General features: G+C 44.5%; 1 protein-coding gene across 1 annotated transcript in view; it reads right to left on the reverse strand.

The window, feature by feature from the left end:
- Positions 1–20,000, reverse strand: part of dlc1 (DLC1 Rho GTPase activating protein) — a 99,371-nt gene that overhangs the window by 55,873 nt on the left and 23,498 nt on the right. Inside the window, exon 2 of the mRNA XM_076295013.1 lies at positions 17,949–17,982. The gene's annotated coding sequence lies outside the window, so the exon portion shown is untranslated. The remainder of the gene's footprint in view (positions 1–17,948; positions 17,983–20,000) is intronic.

The raw sequence follows: 20,000 nt of genomic DNA on the forward strand, positions 1-20,000 counted from the left end.
AAAAGGAAGTAGTCATGGCTCAGCAGAGCGTTGCCATGGGGCCAGCAGGGTCATCGCTGTGTTCGGTTGAGAAACTTCAGCAATGGAAAAGTCAAATGGAGCCACAGAGGGCCAAACTAGCTAGCCAGGGTGGCCAAAACGCAACCACCTGCCACCACTCTCAAGCAGAGCCCAAGACAGCACTCAAACACGCGATCGCACACGCAAAGAGAAACACACACACACACACACACACACACACACACACACACACACAGACATGGATACACACACACACACACATACACAGACATGGACACACAAACACACACACAGCTGTTGAGGATTTCATTTGTAGTTCCAGTCATTCTTTTAGAGACCCTAGTCCTGGAGAACACTACCTAAATGTACTCCCTCTCCAAACTGCAGTGACGTAGGTGTGCTGACTCATGTTTGGGTCTCTCATACCTTCATTTAGTTTAATTCTCCTCCATTCTGTTTGACCTGGGTTAAGTAATGCATTATGATGTTACATAAGTCCATTTTGCTCAGACACTCCAGAGTCATCTTCCATTTGCTACTCCAGAGTCAGTGGCATGTGTGCTATATGACCTTGTGTGTGTGTGTGTGTGTGTGTGTGTGTGTGTGTGTGTCTTTGTATCAGCAGTGGCAGTGATCCTCATCTGCATGCAATCTCCATTAGTGTCTCTGTTTCCCTCCCCATCCCAGCAAGGCGCCAGATAATGTACCAGCTACGCAGACCAAATCAAATTAATACAATTACAATTGAATACAAATTCACAATGGCGGAAATTGTATAATAGAGGTTGTTTGCCTCAATACATTATGTCACTGTGATCTCCATGGCAACAATAGTGTGCTTCTGAAAGTTGGCCTTCACAACTGAGCGGATGGGGGCAGCTGTTATGAAACCACTCTGAAAGAGTTGTTTATTCTTGCGGACAGTAACATGATGTTATATATGACATTTATCAAGTTTTTCTTTTGCTTTCTGACGGGTTATTTTGAAGCCTTTATATTTTTGGGTGCTCTGAGTCTCCATTTGCCTGGTTTCCTGTTGGCCTTTGACTCCTCTGACCTCTGACCTTTAGATTTGGTTCAAAGGAAGAAGAGCACATGCCTTTCATTCCTCAGCTCATAGAGCAGACATGACCACACCATCATCTGAAACGGGGGGAAAGAATGGTAGAAGTCAAGAGAGAACATTTTCTTTGTTTCTTCCTTGAACAGGATTCTTTCATTTCCCGTTTGCCAATCTGCCCATGTTGTCTCCATCCTTGGAGGATGTGAGTGGTGCTGTGTGCGTGTGTGTGTGTGTGTGTGTGAGTGTGTGTGTGTATGTGCGTGTGTGTGTGTGTGAGTGTGTGTGTGTGTGTGTGTGTGTGAGTGTGTGTGTGTGTATGTGTGTGTGTGTGTGTGTGTGTGTGTGTGTGTGTGTATGTGTATGTGCGTGTGTGTGTGTGTGAGTGTGCGTGAGTATGTGTGTGTGTGTGTGTGTGTGTGTGTGTGTGTGTGTGTGTGTGTGTGTGTGGATAGGATTAACAAACTGACTGCTGGCAAATGAATGGTCACTGGATATGGATCTGACTGCATAAAAGTCTGTATAGTCTACCCTCTGTAAGGTCACTCTTGAGAAGAGAGTGTGTTAGAAGAGCCTTTTTCCTGTTCTCGTTCTTCTCCATGTCCACTCAGTGACCACAGCTTGCCTCGGGAAACTAATGGCATTCCTTTGCGAGATTGCTTGATTAAATTGTGGCCTCGGTTTGCAATTTCATTTTCTTCTTCAAACTCATTTGCACTCTCTTCCTTCCTTGATCTGTCACTTTTGCATCCATCTCTTAAATGAAGGCTATCCATCAACACCCCTCTGAGAAAGCTGAGAAAGCCTCTGCAGTATTTCATGTTGGTGAAGAAGAACTGAAAAATCAAGATGTGGTGATACACTCTGCCAACACATGACTCCCTTAAAGGTGCAGTCAGCGATTACGCAGGAAGTCACATTTGTTTATGTTTATGTTTATATTTCATTTTATTAGCAGATGTTTTTGTCCAAAACAACGCACATTATATTTTAACCAAGGACCAAACAAAAAAATCAGAGAGATAGCTCACCCCTCCCTTCAGTATTCCCTGAGATACTCTCAGGAGAGTGTGTTCTGCTGTCAGGTCCACTTGATTTGTGAGTGAGTACAAGGGGAAGGATATATCAAGTATTTCTTGCTTTGTGTATGTACTTATATATGTGTGTGTGTGTGTGTGTGTGTGTGTGTGTGTGTGTGTGTGTGTGTGTGTGTGTGTGTGTGTGTGTGTGTGTGTGTGTGTGTGAATGTGTGTGAGGCATTCACTGTGGTTCCACTTGGACCCTATTTGTGCACCACGAGTACACCACATCCCTCTACTCTCTCTCTCTCTCTCTCTCTCTGATGCAGAGGAATTTCCCCTTCATTATGATTTAATTAGAAACAACAGCTATCATTCACATTAAACTGTGAGAGATAGAGAGATAGAGAGAATGTAAGTTAAAGAGAGGAGACAGAAAAAGCCAACACACACACACACACATACACACACACACACACACACACACACACACTCACACTCATACACATTTTAATTAAATGCCTTCCATTTCTTTGACCCACTTCCTATCATTGGCATCTTTTGATGTACATTTACAGGAACAGCAGGGGAGGAGTGGTTCACATAATATCACATAACTGTCTTCAGACTGCAGAGGAGGCCATACATCACCCTACTCTCTCTCTCTTTCTCTGTCTCTCTCTCTCTCTCTCTCTCTCTCTCTCTCTCTCTCTCTCTCTCTCTCTGTGTCTCTGTCTCTCTCTCATTGACAGACAAAACCAGATGGACTGACCCAGAGTCTGAAGATCTGACAGTCTCCTAAAGAAAAGTCTGAGGTGGCGCAGGAGTCAAAAGGTGACGTCAAAGATAGTGAATGCCACAGAGAGATTTATAACAGCCCATCTTCTGAGAATATGTGCCCTCTACACTTACAGAGCAAGGAGGCTACATGGGGCACGACAATCTGCTACAGTAAGATACAGCTAACACTGCAAAATAGACCGACCGAAGCTGCTTATTTTACTGTCAGCATGGATTTAGCAGCACACAGTGTCTGCCAGGCACAAGTGTGAGCGTATAATGTAAGGTATTTGACACATCATTACAGTGACAACTGCAATCAAAGACCACCGACACCAGATGGAGATAAACACGATGCAAACTGGAGGCAACAAAGTGATAAGCACAGGAACAACTGAGGAGGGCTTATTACAGCTCTGAGAGTCTTTGCCTCCTCAGTGCTGTTATCATGCTACAGCCAGATGTGCGCTGGCTCAGCGCTATCAGAGGGCAGAAGGCTAAGCTAGCCCATTAGCAATTGAATCTGATGAGCCTGCATGAAAGGGTATGGTTAGCACACTTAGCGTTATCAGTGAAGATTCAACCTGAGCATAGCAATAACAGCCACAGTGTCCTGTGCTGGATAACACTCTGGGAACAATAATGGGGCACACACACGCACATCGCGTTGTAAACACACACACACACACACACACACACACACACACACACAGACACACACACACACACACACACACACACACACACACCAGCTGCAGCTTCAAAGGAACCCTAACATACAGTACATTAACTTTTTAGTGTGGGCCATGCATGACACAGTGTATGGGTGAATGCATCATGATGAGCTAACGTGAACTAAAACCTTATGCAATGTGCACAAACATCTCAGATATGGAGCATGCCACTTCTACAGCTGATCTCAATTCCATGCCGTTGCTTGACAGTGTTTTAAAAAATAACCCTACCCATAGAGAGGGATGCATAAATATTTCAATGTGGTACGCAAGCTCAGGAGCCAGCAATGCTGCTGTTTGTGTTTGACTTTCACAGCATCCTGTGTGAATGCTATTTTGGAACAACTTCTTTCCTAATGGGACATCTCTCTCTCTCTCTCTCTCTCTCTCTCTCTCTCACACACACACACACACACACACACACACTTTCTCACTTATTCAGTCACTGCGTCCATTCTTTTCCCCCTCCTCTCTAACTCCCTCTTGCTATCTCTCATCATTAATGGATGAGACTGAAGGAGTGTTGTGCACTCTAGCAAACACAGTAAGTACTCTCAGTGGCACAGAGCCGTGCATCTCTCACACACACACTCACTCACTCACTCACTCACTTATTCACTCACTCACATTTACTCACTCACTCACTCACTCACTCACTTATTCACTCACTCACTCACTCACTCACTCTCTTCCACTGCCTCACACATACTGTCAAACCTCACCCAGCCATAGCAATGAAATGACTCAAAACCCTCAAAACTCAAAAGCACAACTAAGTCATAAAGTATGTTTCCTCGGTAGTAATCAAGTCAAACCAATCCTGCCTTACAACACAACACACTCCAACCAATTTGTTCTCTCCGAATCTCTTGTCAGCCAGTGCTACACTTTGAAATTGACATCATAGAAGCTGTCTTGAACCACTCCCAAAAGGGTATCACACACACACACACACACACACACACACACACACACACACACACACACATTCAGTGGTGAGGGATGACAGAGCACTTTCTGTCCCAGCAGAGACAGGCGCCTAAAGAGTCCACCTTCAATCCACACGCACACAGATACGGAGAGAGACAGACACTCTTGTAACTACAACCACTGAGCACATACTGTATGTAATGCATCTTTCACCAGTAATTAGCATTCAAGAGACTTCTTGTCTGGACAGAAGGGATAGCAGCATGCTAACACACAGCCAGTGCTAATCAGCTAATCAGTGAGAGCCAGTAGCCTGATGTACAGTACTGTATATAATAATCTGCCCACACTATGGAGTCAGCAGCCGGGTGCATTGCGGGGCACGAGCCAGAGAATAGTTCCTAGAGAGGACAGCATGCAGCTGCAGGGGTGCAGGGGTACAGCACAGACAGGGAGAGGATGACATCAGTGCTGCAGCCTGAGCAACAACTGGCTCATCTGACAACACAGCAACCGCGGAGGTCTAAAACACTAGTGTCCTGTCCCGTGCTCACCATAGATCACTGCTGACTCTTCAATGGACCAAGCCAGGGATCAGCATATGAACAACCCAAGGTGTGACACTTGCACACACACCTACACCCGCAGTAACCCCCCCCCCCCCCCTCTATTTCTCTCTTTGTCACACACACACACACACACGACACCCTCTCTTACACACACACAACACACACACGACACCCTCTATTACACACACACACACACACACACACACACACACACACACACACACACACCCTTTCTTACACACACACACACACTGAGACCCACCTGCGCCCCTCCTGTGTGGGGAGGTTTTGTTGATCAGGTTCAGGGCTCGCGAGGTGGAGTACCTGATGTGGTCACTGAAGGAGCGCTGCAGGAGCAGCAGACGCATCGTGTGAGACATGGTTCTGCTGACCGCTTCTGATTCCGTCCTGTCAGAAGAGGCCCTGTGAACACTCCCTGCTACGCCGCTTCCCTCCCGCCGCTGTTCTGTCTGGTCCTCTCTCCCTCTCCCTCTCTCATCGTCTACTCTCCTCTCTCTCTCTCTCCCTCTCTCTCTCTCATCGTCTACTCTCCTCTCTCTCTCCTCTCTTCTCTCACTCTCTCTCTCTCTCATGCGGCATATGCTGTCTGAGCAGGAACGGAGTGCTGCTGCAACATCGCTCTATTCAGTGATCTGCTTGTGTGTGTGTGTGTGTTGGTGTGTGTATGTGTGTGTCTGAGAGAAAGCCTTGGTGAGGAAGAGAGAGAGAGAGAGAGAGAGAGAGAGAGAGAGTGGTACTCAGCTTGTTCTGCTGTGTGAATTTTCAAGAAGGCCACATTAGTGAGTCCGCTCTCTCTCTCTACCTCTCTCTCCTTTCACAGGACCTGCTGAGAGTGTTACTCACAGCAGAGTACACAGCATCCTTCTATGCCCGACGCGAGCAGTTGCTAGGCAGTTTGCTCTGGCAGAGGAGCATGCTTTCTCTTAGGTCCTCATTCTGCAACAGAAAGAGCAAGCAGCCAGCAATGCTGCTGTTTGTGCTTGACTTTCACAGCATCCCGTGTGAATGCTATTTTGGAACAACTTCTTTCCTAATGGGACATCTCTCTCTCTCTCTCTCTCTCTCTCTCTCTCTCTCTCTCACACACACACACACACAGAGCAACACACACACACACACACACACACACACACACACACATGCTTTCTCACTTATTCAGTCACTGCGTCCATTCTCCCTTTAGAAATAAATGTAAAACTAATGTAAATGAAGAGAAGCAAACGCATACAAAACCAAAAGCGCTCCTTCCTTCCATGACACCACGATGAGGTGTGTCCACCATCTCCAGCTGCACAGCACTGTAAATCTATATCAGGGCTGGGCCATAGACTAATTCACATCCATCACATCAGACATAACACCCCCACCCCCACCCCCGCCAGCCTGCCACTGACTCCTCTCAGCCCCTGAACCTGACTGAACACATACCTCACTGACTCCTCTCAGCCTGAACACACACCTCACTGACTCCTCTCAGCCTAAACACACACCTCACTGACTCCTTTCTGCCCCTGAACATGGCTGAACACACACCTCACTGACTCCTCTCAGCCTAAACACACACCTCACTGACTCCTTTCTGCCCCTGAACATGGCTGAACACACATCTCACTGATTCATTCTGTGGACTTGCACCACTGTGTGGCTTGTTTCATTATAAAGTTCCAAATGCACTCCAAATGTGCGACATTTACAACTACACTTAGACAGCAGAGATGTGTGTGTGTACGTGTGTGCGTGTGTGTGTGTATGTGTGTGTGTGTGTGTGTGTGTCAGTCTGTCTGTCTGTCAGCGTATGTGAATTTGTGAAGAGGGAAAGTAATGTGTGTGTGACTTTGATGTGACCATCTGTAGAAGGTTCCTTGGGGCCTCAAGTCTCTTTGCAACCTGAATCTGCCCCACTCTCATTTCAGTAATTACTCTCTAGTTACAAAAGACCACCATGTGTACACACACACACACACACCCACGCACCCTCAACATGACACAGGACCATAAAACTGCACACACACCACCAACCCATACACACACACACGCACGCACACACGCAAATTCCTTAGATCAGAGTTATCTTTCATCAGACATGGGGATTTACATTTAAGCATGGAGGCTGGATAGGGAAGTACAGAAAGAGAAGGAAAGAAAGACACTGAAAGAGAAGGAAAGAGATAGAGAGACAGAGAGGGAGAGAGAGAGAGATACAGAGAGAGAGACAGAGAGGGAGAGACAGAGAGGGAGAGAAAGACAGAGAGAAACAGAGACAGAGAGGGAGAGAGAAACAGAGACAGAGAGGGAGAGAGAGACAGAGAGAGAGAGGGAGAGAGAGAGACAGAGAGAAATCAGAAATCTGACCCTGTAAGCCTCCGCCACCACCTGCTGAGCAGTGGCGGAGCTAGGGGGTGGCTTAGGGGGCTTAAGCCCCGAATCTTTTTTCAAAAGCCCCGTATCTTTTTTTAGTGTTTTAAATTCCCGGCAACTCTTATTTCCAATATAACTTCCCCTCGGTTTCTCTATAAATGTCACCAAATGCTCTATTACTGAGGAAATATATCCCTTATTTTCAAAGCCCAAAATTGAAAAATAATTTGACTTGCTACACGATCTATTCCACGTCTCTGGGCTATCCGCTATGGTGATTTCAATGGTTAGATTGATTCTGTTTAGATCCAGTGAAAATGCTGCCTTGACAATGCTACGTCATGGCTTCGGTGTTCCAAAAAGCCTCTGTCAGAAGTCTGTCACTTTTACAGTCTGTGATAAAACACTTTGTGTACATGTTGTTGAAACGTTATGGATATTAGAAAGTTTTTCAAAAGACCACCCAGCTCCGTTCAAGCAACAGCATCGCCCAGTGAACTGACGGATGGTGTTGTTTCAGGTTGGTGATTTCACGTTAAGAGCTTTCAGTCAGTTAGACAGGCTAACGTTAGGCTACTTGGCTAGCTCCCTAAATGCTTAACGTTAACGTTAAATGTCCTCGTTCGTCGGCGGAAAAGGCAAATTCAATACTCTCATAGGCTAGCTAAGCCTACTGCAGAATAAGAAATTCCAGCTCCCAAAACAAAGTGATCCTCGTCTTGTAATAAATTAGGCTACACTGTTTTGAAATGTCAGAAACAGTTATCTGCCCATGTCAACTTTTCAGTGTCATATGTTGCACAAAATAATGTTAACTGTTAGCCTACCTTAAAACCTTGTTGATATCCTATCCACCACCACAGATCTTATAATCCAAGAGTCCACATAAATATAAAAGTCATGTTATGTTGTTTTGGCTGCCTAACTAATTATTAACTAAAAAAAAAAAAACATTACAATGATATATTGAGAGGAAAGGGCCCTTTCCATAAGTGTGTTAATCAAGCACCATGCAGTCTGCATTCATAATCTAGGTGCTTGATTTTATGCACCTGTGTAAAGGGGCCTGATGAAACCTATGAATAATCCTGCTAAATTACAAAATTAATATAATTTAGAAACGCCTATGTCAAGATGATAATGCATTCCTTCTAAAATACCCTTGTATCATGATGACTGGCCATACTGTAATTATATCATAATATTATGTATTATAGTATAAGATATTCTATATATTTGTCACACAGATGAGATCAGGGAAGAGGAAGAAGGAGAATAGCAATAATAAACAATAATGTCATATCAAACAATAGCCTAATGAAAATAAACAAATACTATAATATACAAACCATAAGAAACGCTTAATTAACTAAGTACATGCTAAACAGATATGAACAGATTGCCTCTTGCAAGACCCAAAACTATAATTTTACACAGTGTTGTGCCAGTCAGATACCTTGAATCTGTTGAATGTTAGTTTCACATTTTTTAAGTCTCAATGTGTCCATTAGTTTACACAAAATTCACTAGAAGTCATTATTTAGGGGGTTATTTAAAAAAAAAATGAAATGGGCTAAGCCCCGAATGTTTACAATGTCTGGCTCCGCCCCTGCTGCTGAGAGAGAGCAGATTCATTATCTGGATGGTGAGGCTGGTTGTCTCAGGCAGTGAATTATGCAAGATTTACCGAGAGGCACTGCTGGAGTGGGACCAGCAGCTCTCTTCACCCCTCATAATCCCTTTCCCCAATCCACTACCTCACACAAAATCTGCCCAGCAACACAAAATTACGGGGGGCACTGACCCTACAGTCATAGCCATCCCCCTGCTCTGGACTTGTAGAATACATTCACACATATACACATACTCCATGACTGTATTACAACTACTTGTGCATTTTACAACTGTAATTCAAGACTATGTTTGAGTAATGTGAAACTAGTCAACTTTAAGTGGTTTTAACAGACATGGCTAACAATCCAACATTAATATTTAGCAATATTGACATCCATTCCAGAGACACATTTTTGATGCTGTTAAACTTTAGAATTTATAAAATCAAATGTAAGTCTAACATTTCAAATAAAATGTGTCAGAGTCTTCCAACTCAACTAGATGTTCAAATCCAGTGTTAAGAATATCTTCCTTAACATTTCTCAGTCTCAACTCAACAATCTTGCTAGGGAAATGTTATTATTATTATTAGTCAGCTCATAAATGAGTTTGTTTCTAATCTCTTTCATAAAGAGAGTGAGGGTGCTCTGGCCACTTCCTGGAGTGGGAGTCCGAATTCCTGTTGTGCACTCCCTTTTGTGTAGGACCACTTCCTGTTCATGGTCCCAGAGTATGGCGGCTAGTCTTTGCTATAGCAGATTCTAACAAGCACACCTCAGGGGCAAATCAAAATCAACCTCACAGGGGGACACCTGGAAAGACACCCTGTCGCTGCAGACATGGCATCATCCATCACGGTCATCAGCTGCTTATCACATGGCAGCAATTCAGCAAAGGCCTTGGAATGGCAACAACATTCCTGACTAGCAGTTATTAGGCCAAGGCTCCGAGGGACAAGGCTCCTGTTATAGGCACAGCCTTGCGGACAGGAAGTGACCGTCGGAGTTTAATTTGGAAGGTTATGGGGTTTGTGTGCTCTTAGTGCATTCTTAACACGTGTTGGAGCTCACCTCAGCCTTCTTTACTTAACACCAGTGGAAGTATCCAAGCATAAATGGACCTCTCAGTGTACTGGAGGGAACAGGAAGCAGACAGGAGAGAAAGTGTGTCAGAAGGGTGGGGTGTGTGTGTGTGGGGGTCTCTTGAGTGGATCTTGGGCTAGCAAGCTGACGAGTGGCCTTGGAATGTGCTCTTACACAAACAGAGAGCCGCCTTCCTTACCATTCTAGCCACTTGTGGAGTACATGTAGACTGTGAGGGACTTAGGCGTTAGGCAGGAAGGGTGGAATCTATATGAAAGAACTGGCACAAAAAGAAACATATCCTGCACAGGACTCTGTGGAACACCCTGAAACAGCACAGAACATTTCTTTTTACTTGTAAAAAAAGAGGAAGTTGAGTGTTAAATGGTGATGCTGATGATAATGAAGGTAATGAAATATGCAGTGGTAATAGAGGTGAACTATGACCTACTGTATGTGTAGGACAAGTCAATATTTTAAGTTTACAAATTGAGATTTTGCATTTGTTGAATGTGGTGACACATAATCAGTCAATCTGATGTTTTATTTTATTTGTGTCATATTAAACATCACCCTCTGTCAGGTCAATATCCATCACATCATCATACCACATCATACCAAGCTCTATTGCAATGCAGTTCTGGAATAATTTGCTTTGGTATGAAATAGAAACACCTTCAAATCAGAACAAATCAATCTGGCAAAAAATGCTAACCAGTAGCAGGATAACTTATCCATTGGGAGCTAAATTGAGCTAATTGTCAGTGTAGTGTAATCTGTCATCCAAGCCAGATATTCACCTATCTGCCCAACAATGTGTCCAATGTGTCTAACAATGTCCCGGTTTCCTGTCTTCCAGTCATCCCACATTAAAACTGACCTGGAAAACACAGGGCTCAGTCTGGAGTCCTGAGTCGGTCGAAAAGCCACAAGATCCTATTGTTCAAGCCATGCGGCTGGAAACACCAAAAACATGAACTGGCATAATGACAAATATAGCCCACTTTACAAATAAGAAAAGGAAACAGAGCAAGACCACAGTCTAAAATTAGGGGGTTCCACAGGATTCAAGACCCGGTCCACTCACTGCTCCTATAATGTGGAAACCCCCCCATAGGGGCAGTCCGGAAAGTCCATTATACTGTGTTGGTAAGACTTGTGTATTTCCCTGCACTGTATACGGTCTCAAAAAAAAAATGAAGAGAGACATGTTATGTTCTGAGTAAAGTGTTAACTTACGAAAACACTTCTAAATGTGACAGGAAATGAGGAATATCTTTCCAGGTTACGTTCCATTTAAAAAGCCAAACAGGAAGTGAGGTACTGAACTTCCTCTCACCTTGTTGGATGCACATGCATACAGTTAAAGGCCAGTCTGTGTGCTTGGTGAGTGCTCCATACTGTGTGGGTGGGTCGTTAAAATCTCTATTGGTGTTATATATGCAGCCTGCGTGGGTCAGGTCCTGATCTCAGTAGTAGGGATCATCCTGGCCATTGTGAGCCTTGTGTACACACCCTGGGATCTATTAATAGATCACACCCTCGTCGTCTCCTCTCTGGACCTCCACCCTCACAATCAAGGAAAAAGAAACAAAACAAAAAACTCCATTCATCAAAGCCAGAAATGGACACAAGGCAGCAAGGACAATGTTTGAAAGGAAGGTGAAGATAAACTGGGGCAAAGATATATAAAGAAACAGAGGCCACATTCTGCTTGCTTTGTGAGATGCATCATATGAGGATATAAAAGATATGAATGTGTTTTTGTCATGCCAATGGAGCAAAATACTGAGAGGAAGAGATCCACATGATTGAAAGCACTGCCACAGTGTTTTCGCTCATTAACTGACCATTCAGTGGCATCAAAGAGCCTTTGGTTGTCATCTGAGGAGATACCATCAGACCCTCATGACACAAATCACATGCTTTGGCTCTAACATTGTCTTCTTTATCCTCAGCTCAGGAAGAGAGAGAGAGAGAGAGAGAGAGAGAGAGAGAGAGAGAGGGAGAGAGGAAGATGTAGGCATACACGGGATAAGAGATAAGGGAAGATGAATAGATAGTGTCGGGGAAAAAATAAGGGGCTTGTGCACAGACAGATTCCCACACATGAGGCAGAAGTAGACTGAGGCACAGATAGAATGAAAATATCATAATCATAATGAGATACCAGGCTAATTCTCATCCAACTCTAACTCTGTCAAGTGATGGGAGAGTGTGAAGAGAGAATGACCACATTGTGATGGCAAAAAGACCCCAAACTCGTTGAGCTGCATTGTCAGGGAGTTACACACAGAACACACGCACACACACACACACACACAAACACACACACACACACACAGGCCCCCTCCCTGGGCTGGCATGTTTGGCAGGTCACACCACTGACACCCACTGAAGCGCTTCGCTGACAGGGGCCTCTTCTTTCATCCCCTCCACCAGCTTTCTTTCATCCCTCTAGCCCGCCGGCTCTCCTCCCCGACTCAAGCCCCTCCCGAGCCCCCCAGCCCCCCCAGCCTCAGGTGCAGGTGATGGGGCAGAGGAGAGGTGGGCGGTGGGGGCTGGATGAGGAGGAACTAAAGAAGCCATTGTTCAAGCCCCACGGCCAGACCCAAAGGAAGAGGAACAGGGTTGGAGGGCTGAGGGGTTGGAGGAATGAAGACTGCTCCTGGAGGGTGAGCGCACATCAAAAGACCCGCAGAGACGAGACAGAGAGAGAGAGAGAGAGAGAGAGAGAAGAAGAAGAAGAAGAGGAGGAAGAGAGAAAGAGGAGTGAGAGAGATGTTTCAAATGGCAATGCAGGAGGCCAGTGAGGTGGAGCAAAGGGGGCTCTAATTGAGAGGTTAGCAATTAATTTGCTCCCTCTGTGTACTGCTGCTCAGCGAGTGGTCTTTCGCACACAATCAAAGCCCTTTTCTCTGTCTCTGTACTCTTCACTGCATCCTACCCAACTCCCCCCCCCCCCGCCCCCTTTCCCCCTTTTATCTCTTGTTCCTGTTTTGTTGCCAAGAGAGCACACAAGCGGAACTTCCTGTTCAAAACGATAGGATGTCATAGGAACGGGAAGTCAGGTCACTATCTGTAACCGAGAGCCGTGTACAGAGGGCTCTGTCAGCAGAAGTACTGTGTGTATATATATATATATATATACACATATATATTATGTGTGTGTGTGTGTGTGTCCGTGACCTCGATTCCATGTTATATAAGGTTGGTCTGACCTCTTAAGCATGCTTACGGTAAGCTGCAGGTATGTCTGGAAGTACTTGGGAATGACTTCAGCTTCTGCATCACAAACAAACCAGGCTTTTATGGAGGTCCTTGTACATGAGGGCCTCATGGAATAAGCACGTCTGGCTGTGTATGACAAACAGAGAGTCCACGAGTTACTTGTACTTTACACATGTATATGCAACTTTTTCTGGAATAAATGTGTCTGTTTGTCTTTTAAGCGTTCCATTAGTTTGGTTGAGTGACTTCTCAGGAAAGTGACCTTGGATGAAACGCATACCCACATGAACTTTCCCACTTAGAGAGTGCACTCCAGATATAGCCTCCAATGCAGAGTGTGGCCTTGATTATTCCTTAGGCATGCAAACATGAGACGGATTGTGCAAACTTTCCCATGAGTCAACACTTCCTGGTATTCCAGGAACCCAAATTTCCTTCATCTTCACCTCCAGGACAAAGGAATGGGCCATGAAACCACAGATCTGCAGGGAATGCTGACTACGTCTGGGATACATATGGATACTATGACACTTTAAACGTCCATCTTACTTTGATATGTCCAGCTGAGTTTTGTTATTATGTATGATCAATTGAAGAGTTATTAGAGACTACAGAGAAGCAATACATCCAAATTCCATACCGATCACAAATCCTGGTTTCTGCTATACCTTGGACAGAATTCAAAGTACATAACATCTAACATAACATCATAGAATCTTCTTAACTCACATCCATTGCCTGGAAGTGGAATGGAGCCATGTACATGGACTGTGCAGTTTTGGTTTTGGGGTGCATCTGGTCATAGGCAGGGTCAGTGTGATGTACCCAGCAAATTCCCCCTGTGTGTGTGTGTGTGTGTGTGTGTGTGTGTGTGTGTGTGTGTGTGTGTGTTTTGTGTGTGTGTGTGTTTGAGTCTATGTGTGTACATCTGTGTTTGTGTTTGTGTGTGTGTTTGTGTGTGTGTGTGTGTGTGTGTGTGTGTGTGTGTGTGTGTGTGTGTGTGAGTGTGAGTGTGTGTGTGTGTATGCGTGCGGGCCTTTGTATGGCACAGCGGGGGCTTTGATGCGACATGAACACTGCTCTTTGTGCTCATCTCTGGGCCCTGTCCCCTGGCCCCTGTCATGTCCGGCGTGTGGCTCTGGAGCGGGGTCGTTACATAACTACCACCTCCAGCCCCTGGGCAGGCCGAGTCCGCGGGCCCGCTGCCATGGGTTACCAACCAGACCCAGCTCCCCCGGGTTACTTAACTGCCAGAATGGCCCTTTATAAGGGTGTGAGGAGACAGGGAGGGCCCTTACCACAGGGGTTAGGACATGGCCTTTCATTAGGATGGAACAGAGGGCCATACCACCATGATAACAATGGGAAGATATGGTGCCTTATTGTGGAGTATTGTTTGTGGTTGCTGTTTGTGGTGGCTGTTGCTGAACTCAACAATACAAGCAGAAAAACACACAAAACAGTTGGCACACACATGCACAACTGCTGATACATTTGCATGTGATGTGCATACAAAAGAACATACAAACATACACACACACACATAGACACACACACACACACACACACATACACACACACACACATATAAACAGATGAATGATGAAAGAATCTCACACACACGCACACAAACAAACACACACACAAATATATACAGTATAAACAGATTTACACACACATATAAACAGATTCACACACAAAAACACACATAAACAGAATGAAAGAACGAATCACACGCTCACACACCCACACACACACAAGCTGTAGCGTGAGAGGCACAGAGTGTCTCCCAGCAGGCAGGCAGACAGTGGTGGGAGACGGGTCCGCCTCTGGATGCTCTCCAGCATTGTCTCCCGGCTCTACACACAGGCCCAAGTGTGTGTGTGTGTGTGTTGAGACCCCCAACCGGACGTCTGACGGTCCGGCTAGCCGCACACACATTCCTGACCCCCTCCCCGTGTGTTCCGGTACCAGCGCTATGGCTGATGGGCACATTAAGAAACCCCAAAGGTTTGGCACTAGGCTGACAAGGATATGACACTACTAGCATATAGGCTAGTATTGATCTGACTCATCTACTCATTGTAGGGATTGTCAAAAAAAAAATTTTCTCGTCACTTGTTTCCTGAATTTCTGAACAATTCCCCACACACCGTAACACCGGGGCACATGAAACTTGGTGGGCAAACTGGGTATGTAGCCTCACTTTTATATATTTTTGGGCTTTTATGCCTTTAATACAACAGGACAGTGGAGAATGACAGGAAGTGAGTGGGAGAGAGAGTTCGGGTGGGATCCGGACAGGACCACGGGGCGGGAATCAAATCAGGGTCGCCGGCGTACAGTGCAGGCACCCCAGCCAGTTGCGCAACGGCCAGGGCCTCCTCACTAGACTTTTACGGAAACATTTTGTTTGGTGCATGCACACGCATAAACACTCACACACACACACAGTCTTAAACACTACACTACAGCCGATAATGGTTCTTTTCAGTAAATGACTTATCTCCTGCTGATGTTTGCAGTTTGTCTCCACCTTTCTACAAGTAGGAGAGAAATACTGCAGATGACTTGCCTGCCTGTGGTTAGCCTGTGGTTAGCAACATAGCTCAAATTAGTCCTCATCCAGTGCTTAAGAGGGTGACAAACATCTGTGGAGAATGCTGAGGGTGCCAAGCTGCCAAAGATCATCAGGATCTGATGATAGGGACCATAGAAAACGCATCAGTCTCCAGATCCTAAATTCCAGCACACACCAATGACAGCCCAGATTACAGCAGATGCACTGGACACTAGAGTTATGGATGGATGGAGTTTTCCCTCAACTTAACTGCCATGAGTAACTCCCAGAGAAAACAGAACACATTAAGAATGAGTTCTTAATGTAATATTTCAGTACCAGTATACTAAACTATATTAATTATGCTCAGTTATTGTATTTACTCACATTTATTGTATTTATATACTGTATTTGATGATATTGCATGGTTTAGTTTAGTTTAGTATTGCATGGTAAACTTATAGTTTATAATAAGTTAAATTTTTATGCCCACTTCACCATGCCACACCAAGGAAGGAGTTTTTCTGAGAGATTGCTGATCTGTCTGCGATGGTTATGAAGCTCCCTGTTCATTGAGCATTGAGGAAAAGGTCCGAGGCATGACCTCGCTCCACTAACAGCTAAAGGCTAACAGGCTCTGTGGGCCAGAGTCTTGCAGGGGAGATTTACAGCAGGAAACACCACAGAGAGAGGGAGAGGAAGAGGGAGGGAGAGAGGGTGGCAAAGACTGGAAGATATTGAGGTGTCAGAGAGAAAGGCAGAGAGAAAGTGTGTGTGTGTGTGTGTGTGTGTGTGTGTGTGTGTGTGTGTGTGTGTGTGTGTGTGTGTGAGTGTGTGTGTGTGTGTGCGTGTGTGTGTGTGTGTGTGTGTGTGTGTGTAACCAAGTGTTATTAATCTTATATCAAGATAAAAAAAAAACTAGTTAGTATTGTTTTCAGTATAAAGAGACTTGCCTTTCTCGCTTTCTCATGAAATCATTTGACTTAATTTAAGAAAACTTATTTTAAGACATCTCATCCTGAAAACAAGCAAATTTGTCTGCCAGTGCGTTAAGCAAATTTGTCCTAAAAACAAGCAAATTTGTCTGCCAGTGCAGTGTAAATTTGTCTTGATAAGACTCCTTAAAATAAGTCAAGGTCTTCTTAAATTAAGTCAAAATGATCTTACGGGAGAGCACTAGGTAAGTCTTTTCATACTAAAAACAATACCAAATAGATTCTTTGATCTTAAAAGATTATTAACACTTGGTTAGATTTCATTTTTTGCAGTGTAGATAGATAGATAAATAGATAGATAGATAGATAGATAGAGAGAGAGAGAGAGTGAGAGAATGAGAGAGAGAGAGAGAGAGAGAGAGAGAGAGAGAGAGAGAGAGAGAGAGAGAGAGAGAGAGAGAGAGGGCTTAGAGAATAGCAAGCAGGTCCAGGGCTTATCTTCAACAGATGGACTGCTGTGGGAAAAGTGTTGTATGATGTGTTTTGCTATCTGACACATTTTCACCCTCAGCCACCAGCTGAACTTGGTGTACTACACACATCATGAAACTCCACCAGTGGTCACAACACAGAGACAAACTCCAGGCTCCAATCACAAGATCTCAATCCAAACGAGGTGACATGCAGATAAACGCCTGACCGCAGACTGAATTGTTAGAACTAAAAACACAAAGACAAATCCAAGGATCAGACTTACTTGAGAAGTAAATATAAAAACAAACACAGTAAAATATATCTTACAATGTCCACTGTGATTACTGGATGACAACCTATCAACAAAGCAGAACCGCAAGACAACAGGAAAGACAAAACTATGACAGTGCAGAGGAATGGTCAAAGGGGAACAAAAATAAAATGCCAACTCAGCCAGAGATGGCGCCCATTGTGGAGTGGACTATATCTAACCTACTGACTCATGTCACCCCCAACATTCCCCAAAGAAAGAAAGGATGACATCCATCATCCACACTTACCCGCTTTATCTTTCTCTGAGACGGCCGCCAGCGTCTGCAAAACAAACCAAAAACAGAAACATTCGGTGTTAAGACACTTTAGGAAGAGTTAAAGTTCGGTGTTTGGTGTTAAGACACTTTAGGAAGGGTTAACCGTAACAAATGTGTTTGTGAAATTATGTGCGCGTGGGAGGTAAACACTAAAAATTATTTCAAAATAGGGAGGCAAGTAAATCTCTCCCTATTGAAACACTGAAAGACAATATTTCAGTGTGGTTGTGGGGAGGAATGTTGACTGCAGTTGTGTGCCACAGTATGCAAATGATTAATTATGACTGGGTTTTTGGGTTAGGAGCCAGATCAGGCAATAAATTCACATCTTACAACAGGCTTCTACTTCAGGGTAATGACAGTGAAGAGAGAGAGATAGAGAGAGAGAGAGAGAGAGAGAGAGAGAGAGAGACAGAGAGAGCGTTGTCTTGGAATGTATTTTTGTGAGCTTATCACTACAACAGAATGCACAAGTACCGATATCTGTTTTTATATGTGTGGCGTGAGTATATGTGTACACTTGGAAAGAAAACTGAGAGAGAGAGAGAGAGAGAACAGTGAGAGATAGCAACAAAAAAGTTGATGTAGAGGAAAACAAGATAGATAGATAAATAGATAGATAGACTTTATTGATGCCCAGGGGAAATTCAAGAGGCAAAACAACAAAGAGGCACAGGCATGTCTATGACAGTATTTCAGAGTGTAGTTGGCCTGCAGACTTGGCAAGAGTGGCACCTTTTCATTGCTGAAGCTTGAGAGCATTTGCTCTTGGTTGTAAAACAACACACATGAAGCCTCTCCTGAGGCGAGGGGCTGTTGATTAAACGGGACCCAGCAATAGCAGACACAGAAGATAAGAGTGTTTTTAAAATGTGGAGGAGGAGGAGATAGACCTCCATTGGAAGGCAAAGTGGCTGGACACATATTTCTGTCATGCCGAAACGTCTGTGGATGCGATGGATTAAACACAGACAAAATATTCTGAGGCAAAAGAAAATCACACCATTGCACAGAACTCTCCAGAGGAATTTCAGCCATTTTAGGAATAATGAACAAAAATCCCTGCGGCAAAAGTTTATTTAAGGTTTGAGCAAACATTATCTCCCATTTTCTCCACAAACAGAAAAGTGATCCACTAGCACCGCGTTACAATGAGATCATATATTAAATTCCCATTTTAAGGCATGATGCTAAATAAGCTTTGGTGGAAGGTGGCTTTTGGAGCAGTCTTCAACTATGTAGGCTTTGTGTTTCTCTTGCGAGATGAAGAGGTGAGGGCATCAGAAAGTCATGTTTTTTGAGGTCAGAAAATAGGAATGGTATGTAGAGGTCTCTGTCTTTTGCTCTGACATATGACCTCAGGATCCTGTGCCAGCCATTCGACCTTTGACCTTCTCTAATCCAGAGCCTCCCCTGGAGTTGATCAGGTCCAAACATTCAGACTGTGCAGAGGCGTCCGCAGACACATATTTGTGTGTGTTTGTGTGTGTGTGTGTGTGTGTGTGTGTGTGTGTGTGTGTGTGTGTGTGTGTGTCAGTGCTCGAATTACGTGGGAGCCAGAGGGAGCCAAGCTCCCTTAGAGTGAGGACTGGCTCCCATGAAAACAACAAAGTCAAAAATCTGAGGGGGTCTCTCATATCTGAAGGTGTCTGGCATTGTAATTTAATCTTAAACAACGCTCATTATCCATCCTTGTGCGATCTCTTACCATTAAAGAAGTTAAATTAAAATATAGGCTACTACTGGACATAGACCTACCCTCTTGAACGCATCATGACAGCAATTCACCACCACACCACTAGACTATATGAGCAAACCGCATACGATCGATTTGACAGCAGCACTCGCAAGTCCGAAGAAGTCACCCTGCTTGCGAGTGTTTTGTCTTTTTATGTAGGCGTTCATTGGGCTATAGCCTGGTTTGATATGTGCTGAAAAAGTCCTGTTTGCTGTTGAACTTGCTTCGCCTCTTCTATGTTTATTGACAAAGCCATAAATTATGGCCCCCTTCAATGATTGTGT

The sequence above is a fragment of the Alosa pseudoharengus genome, unplaced genomic scaffold (genome assembly GCF_046254945.1).
Source record: "Alosa pseudoharengus isolate Yale_2024_CS ecotype anadromous, Long Island Sound unplaced genomic scaffold, YU_APseudo_1.1 YU_APseudo_1.1_scf_2, whole genome shotgun sequence".
In the NCBI taxonomy this organism is placed as follows: Eukaryota; Metazoa; Chordata; class Actinopteri; order Clupeiformes; family Clupeidae; genus Alosa; species Alosa pseudoharengus.